The sequence below is a fragment of the Miniopterus schreibersii genome, assembly GCF_964146895.1.
Source record: "Miniopterus schreibersii genome assembly, chromosome: 4".
NCBI lineage: Eukaryota > Metazoa > Chordata > Mammalia > Chiroptera > Miniopteridae > Miniopterus > Miniopterus schreibersii.
Genome location: NC_138105.1, coordinates 60,514,434 through 60,521,959, shown reverse-complemented (window position 1 = coordinate 60,521,959; position 7,526 = coordinate 60,514,434).

Sequence of the window (7,526 nt, the reverse complement as noted above, 5' to 3'; positions counted from 1 at the left end):
TGCTATGTTTGTGTCCCCCCAAATCCATATGTAGAAGCCTCAATCTCCAATGTGATGGCATTTAGAGGTGAGGTCTTTGAGAGAGAATTGGGATTAGATAAAATCACGAGGGTGTAGACCCCATAATGGGATTAATGCCCTTATAAGAAGAGATCAGAGCTCTCTCTTTTCACATGTGAGGATATAACAAGAAGGCTCTACCAGCCAGAAAGGGGCATCTCATTAGACACTAAATCTGGTGCCACCTTGATCTTGAACTTCCCAGCCTTCAGACTGTGAGAAAAAAATGTTTGTTGTTTAAATCACCCAGTCTATAGTATTTTGTTATAGAAGCCTGAACTGACTAAGACAGTACATTCCTAAATTCCTGATCTGCATCACTTTCATTTCCAGATTAAGGCCACCATGCTTTCTTTCTAAAGCAATCTATTTGAAGGAAAGAGGAATCTGCTGATTACCCTCCTTCCCCTCTGTCCCTTCTTTCTGGTTAAGCCATTTTTCCTAAGAGAACATTGCTTTGGAGAAGGGCTCCTGGCCACCTTGCAAGAAGTATCTGCTAAAAATGGCTGTCGAGGGAGCTAATATATTGGTGCACACTGGGGGTCACTTTTAGGGAAAAGCAGGGACATTCTTGTAGGGGACACAATGTGTTAAGGTCCTAAAATGAGGATATGCCATCCATGAAGAATGCTCAGCAGTCCTTCAGAAAGACAGGCGAAGACAGAGAGCTCACAATGCCCCATGTCATCTCCCCTTCCTTTGACCTCTAAGACCTGTATCTGAACTCATCACTTTCAGCCCTTGATGTACAGGTTTTAGCTCCCCTACCAGACTGTGAATTGCTTGAGGACAGAGTCTAGTCAAGTGCCTGGGTGAATAATGAGTCGGTAAGACGATTAAAGGAACAGAGTGAATAGACTGGGCATGAGTTCAAGAGTCTGACAGCCTTTGGTTCTCAAGGGAGGAGATCTCCTTTAACATCAGGAGAGATTGCCTCAGCTTTGACAGATGTCATGAGGCAAAGCAAAGTCTTTACAAGCCTCCTGGGGCAAAATTAGAGCCAGGGTTCTCCCAGTTCTTCAGGTGAGTCAATGTGGGGTCAGTGATTCTTGTTAGATGCAGAGCCTTGCTGTTTGATTTCTTTTTAGCGCCTTGGGCTCCAAAAAATAATGGTGTCAATCAATGCCCTGACTCCTTCTCTACTACATAGATGGGTCCTACCCAAAAAGCCTCCTAGTACAAATCAGAGAAACACCAGTTGACTTAAAAATTAAGCTCTCATGGGATATATTTTAGGTGTGTGTGCGTTTTCCACACACACAAAAATCACTGGAAATCAGGGAAAGAGTTTCTTTTCTATTTGTTGGACTCAAGCTGATGCTTCAAGGCTCCTGTTCTTAGTCCACCTCAATGTGAGCAGTTTATACACAGGTCAAACTTTTTGGGGCTACTGAAAGGTTAGATAAATGTACCAATTTTAGGAGTGAATTCTCAACTAGGCAGCAGGAAGAAAAGAAAGGTAAGATGCCTCCACCAATTTAAATGAGGGAAGGATGCAAGGTCAGGTATAATGGCAAAGGCAGGGTACTTTCAAGCAAGACACCTAAGCCCACATCATGGTTTTATCTTTCATTAATCAGGGATGTTGGGCAAATCATTCAACCCCTTAAGTCTCACTTTCCTCCTCTGTGAAATAAAGTTCTACGTTAAATCCCATAGAAAGTAAAGTCACTATAAAGAATACATTAGATAATCAAAACAAGAAATTATACAGAAAAGCACTGAGCAAACTGCCTGGCCTGAAGCAAGTGCTGAATAGTTATGAGCTAAGTCTGAGATGAATGACAAATTGGGCAACACATCCTTGAACAGACGAGGTGGAGTATGAGGAATACGGGAGCCAGTGAGTGTCTGGGCATCACTCTCAGCCTGGGGTGACCAGGTGGTCAGGCTCAGTAGAGCCACAGCTGGTGGGCGGTAAAGGGAATGCTCAAAATTTAATAACGTGAAGCTTGGAGTTAAAAATGACTTGCGTGAAACAGAAGCCCACCTTTTCTGAACGGATGCTAGGCTGACATGGTTAGTTTGTTGGCATCAGTGATGCAGGCACTAACCATCCCTCCCATTCTGAAAAGGTTCCATGACATGAATTGGCAACAACAGACTCATTTTATGGAGGTTAAAGAGAGAATGACTAACAAAACAGATCGAGGTAACTGGGGAATTCCAATTGGGAGGCCAAGCCTGTTGTATTAATAGGTTCTAATTAATAGGTTCTAGGCAGTTCTCAGAACTGCCCCTCCCTGCATTTCCACTAAGACATGCTGAGAATGTGAGTCTATATCAAAGGCCAGGCCACACTTTAAATGGGAAATACCAATTCTAGGGATAGACCCATCTGTGTGTAGGTTCTTGTGCTTGCCTTGCTTCTTTGTGCCTTGCATCAAATTAAACTGAAGAAAGTGTGGGACAATGTGTATGTAGGGTTGAGGGAATTGGGGGGCAGCACTGGGGAAAGGATCAGAAAAAAAAATTCACCCTCCATTTCTATATACTTTTTTCAAAGTATCTGGAAAGGCCCGGGACCACTGCACTAATTACAGGAGAAATTGGTACTTCCTCCATATCCCAAAGACAGTGCCTGTTAGCATATGCTGTGTCCATAGTGACCAGCTTCTAGGCTGCTATGGTGAGCACCCAGAGCTGATTGAGGTCTGCAGGGCGTGACTTGCTCTGAGAGGCTGCAGTGGTCTCAAATATTCATGAAGATTGGCCTTACCAAGGTTGAACTAAAACCTTTTTAAGAAACAGAGAATGGGCTCCTTTGTGTCTCTTAGGCAGCTCTGGGCTCTAAGAAATCCCATTCATTATTCAAGCCTTCCTCCCCTTTGTCCTTGAGAACTCAGTGGTCCCTGAAATCAAACCTGGAATGGTAAGTTGGCACCTGCCACTCCTCTGCTTTACCCTTACTGATGGAGATATATGCAAATCACCACTACTTTAAGGCCTCCTTCCTCCTGGCTTCCATGGTGCTGGGAGGACCAGGAGAATGAGAGTGAGCCCTTAAAGTTCCCAAAGCTTCAGGGAACTGAACTTAGAGCCAATACATGCCCACGAACACCAGTGCCCACCGCTCAGCTCTGGTGGTCTGCGAAGCCTGTGAAGAGGGAGAGTGGTTATCCACAAGGGGGAGCCATTCTCTGGATCACATTACCAAAGAAGAGAAGCTGACTGTAGCTTGAAAGACTATTCTTTCAACAAGGTTGAGTGAACGTTAACTGAAAGTGAAAGACAGAGTATGGCTTAAGTATGTGATGCTGGAAATTGCCTTGCTTTCTTATCAAGAAGCAATCAACATCTTACGTGAATGAGTGATGTGACATGACTGAGGCATGGCCAACCCAATTCACCCATTCTAATGCATCCTTTGCATTCTTCAGAACCCAGCTTGAATGCCAGTCTTTTCAAACTCTTTCCTTATACCTCCACTGAAAAGTATTGCTTCCTGTTTTGGATACCCAGAGCATCTTGCACCTCTCTTAGGGCTCTATTTTTCACTCTATTATAGTTATTTGTGTACATTTCTCACCTCTCATATTTAATGCCTTCAGGTTTGTGTCATCTTTAGAGCCCCTACAGTTTCTGGCCCTGCACTTGACGTAGTAAGTGTTCAATAAATATCCGATAGCCAAGTGACTACTGAATTTGAAGTGGGAATACTGTTCTGGCAGGAAAACTCCAGTAGGGAAAAAATAATTCATTATCTGCTACCTTGTTCCTCCAAGGAGGGTGAGGGCATGGCAGACCTGGCCTGAGACATCCAAGGTCAAAAGTCTCTACAATTGCTGTACCAGAGTTCAAATTCAGGGTAAGAGAAATTCTTGTATTATTTGTCACATCCTATTGAAATGCATCTCCTGCCTCTGACCTCAAAGTTCCCCAGGCATAAAAGTTGTTCTTGTCTTGAAGCAGGGCACCTAGAAAGCAGCTAGGGAGTCAGAAATGGATTCCAAATTGGAGGATCCCCCCAGAAGTTCAAGAGCAATTAACAGTGAACGGGACTGAGAGCATCTCTATCTAGAATGAGCACATACCAGGACAGTGCCTTCACCCTTCAAAGGAGACAAAGAAATGTCCAGATTAGTAACAAGAAATCCCACAGCTTCCTCACAGCAGTGCAAAAACTTCCCAAGACAACTCAACAACATTTAAGCCCAAAGGCCAATCTACTCCGAGTATACATGGTCTCTGGATGGAAAAGAAAGAAGATAGAAAAAATATTTTTCATGATGAGATGAGGCCCAACGCTCTTTCCCCTGTTTCATGCTTTCTCTGACAAGCCAGGGACTCCCTCTCAGCCAAAGGAGCTTTGCTTGTGAGCCAGCAAGCAGTAGGTCACCACATGGACAAAACTGGCTGGCCTGGGTCAGAAGTTGTATCATGCCTACTATTATGGTTACATTTAAAGATTGCTCTATTCAGTCCTTCCAGTATAAGAAACAGATTAAACCTAGTGCTTGGGCTACCAGCACATACACCTAAAATGTCTCTATCACAGATGCAGCAAGAAGTTCCTTCTGTTCACCCTAAAATCTCCTAGTTGTCTGTGCCTTTGTGATTTGGGGGTGCAATGGGTGTGGTCATCCAGGGAGGGTGGTACCAAGTGTGGAAATGGCCCAGAGCTTGCATGGAGAGAGAAGTCAGCCCAGTATTTAAGCTTCAGAAGCGTCCCCAGTAAACCAAGCCTCCCTGTGGGAAAATCGGGCTGAGATCAACGGAGAGATGAAGCAAAGATACAAGAGTGTAGATGGCTCTGTAACTAATTTTCCTTTGCATTGGGTGGGCTGGAAGGTGGTGGTACAAGCAAGAATCCCATAAAAACCCACTTAAAAACAGGCTCCTCTGAATCTATAGTAGTTATGTCACCCAAAGAACAGGGACTACTAAGAATTGTGCTTTCTAGTACCTAAAAAAAAAAAAAAGCGAAACATTTCTTAAGCATATAATTATTTCAAAAGAAATTTTGGGATCTGGGGAAGCTCAGTGAGGTGACAAATTCCTCAGAATCAAAAACCAGTGTTGGAAGCATATTGTCATTGTGCGTGCGTGCGTGTGTGTGACTTTATCATATATTCCCACTCACCTACTTACAAGTCTCTCTCTATATATAAATATATATTTATCATTAGATTTCCCCCTTCAAATCAACACCAGTGTGTTCCACCTTTGGTATACATTTTATCTTCATTTTAATTCATAGACAGACCTTTATACCATAAAAAGAGAGAAAGAGCTGAGAACAGGCAAAGTAGAACCTATGCAGAGTTGTCTGAAATGCCAGTTTAGCCTTGTTAAAGAGCAAAGCAAACCTCTCAAATACAAGTCAAAATGTCTGTTATTAATACACACTAGCAATTCTTTATGATCAGAGGAAGAAAAGGGAGGGGAAAAACGGAAATATTATGAAATTGAATCTTAAGCATTTTTCTTTTTTGTAGCCATGGCAGGTATTCTGAGGGAAAGCTTGCCAGCTGGAGAAGTGACCCCCCTCCCTTTGATTACTACTAGCTCCCCGGAGCTGGGCAGGAAAAACACACATACAGAGTTTCTCTAAAGTATCATTTTCAAAGATCTTTAACTTACAGACCTTTAAAAATCCCATTTAAAACATATTTAATGAGTTTGAGAAATGTCTTACATATTTTGGCAAAAGACACAGCAAAATAAGGGTTGCCGAATCAAACCAAGTATCTAGGAGTCACAACCGAGCTGTGCTCAGCTAAAGGGAAGTAACTCTGTTCAAATACACAGAAGAAAGGAATCAGTTGCGGACAATCCACCTTGTAACTTCTATTCAAGATTCCCTTCACCCGGTACCGTCATTGTCCAGGATTCTTCTGAAAACCTTGAGTCTTTATGGCATTGCTGTCTTGGAGACTACAAATATTTCCAAATCACCATCCCTCTTAGCACATGGTGTGGAAGAGAGTTCCAGAAGGTTTAGAGAAGATGTGGGCGCTGGGCACAGAGTAGTTCACCACCAAATAGCAAAACACGTAAAATCAACCTGGAGAAAACAGCAAAGTCAACAAATCGAAAGCAGCCCAAATCAGAGGAGAATGCTATGGAGTCAGTGAGTACCATATTCCATGCCAAGAAGTTGAAATTGGAAAAAAAAAAAAGAATGAAAGTCGGACATAAATCAATATCAAAAGCTTAAAAAAGTCAAAGCCAAACCAATGTTTCCTTTTTCCCCCTACGCACACACCTTTTGTTCTAAACCCAAATCCCAAAGGCATTGAGATCAATCATTTTATCTGGAAGATTCAAGTCTGCAGAGACACTTCCATTTGATCACTTGAGTCCACAGAAATAAAGCACCTTTGGAACCAAGAGTTGTTCAAGAATCCTAGTGTCTTATTCAATGTGTTGAAAAAGTACAGTTAAAAGAATTAGAATAATTCATCGAATGACAAACACAATAATATTGACTCCGGTGAACAGGCAAAAGGGCTCCCCAGGACAACTCACAACCAAGAAGATAGAGCACAATAAAAGGCTATGACGTTTCATGAATATTCTGTGTTATAGCTTTGAACTTTATTGCAAAGCAAAAATATATATTTTATATATATATATTTTTTATCTACATTTCACCTCTGACATTGTACACAACACGAAAGCACAGGAAACCAAAAAAATCATAATGAGGTAGATACATAACACTTACAGATGGAGGAGACTAAAGAGTTTAAATTTGGCTTAATACTGTGGTCACCAATGTATGCATTTCAACACAGCAGCAAGCATTGATTCACAGGGCAAGAAGCCCAGTGATCTCAAATCCAAAAATAAGCCCCATTAAAAATATACTGGCTTCAAAATAAATTTTTTTTTTCTTTGAAAAGTCAGGGAATCAGATGTGTTCAATTGCAAACCCTGGTGAAATAAAGTTTTTGTTTTTGCTTTTGTACCCAGGGGGGGAAAAATATAATATTCACCTATCTAATTTGGAGTAACCTATCCCATGGAGTTCCTCTATGAATTCCTGCTGGTGGGGTTGGGGCAGCCTTAGGAGCTCCATGGCCAGGTGTTTGTAAAGGAGCAGGGTTTCTTAGTTTTGCTAGAGTAACCTTTACCTCTGCAGCCAGTGTAACAGGGACCACTAGCCTTCGGGGCCCTCTAAACATGCCTGGAAATGACTGCAAATCAATTTAGCTGTGAAGCCCTTGGCACGGATTTACCTTTCTAGGACCATCTGCTCTCCCAGTGGGTGAGGCAAGGAGCACCTTACTGGTTTGGAACACTGGAATCATCCCTTTCCCTTCATCATTTCCACTTACAGCCTTTCCAACGGAGAGCTGAAAAGGCCATCTTCAGCCTCAGTTTTAACTATAAATGCACTTTCACTGTAAAATGCAGTGTCAGGCAGTGGTCGCTGCCACAGAGACCGACATCCCCCCCATCTGATGCGGTGGATGAAAGGAGAATGAGATGAGAGGGGACCAGGAGAGCAACTTGGCTGG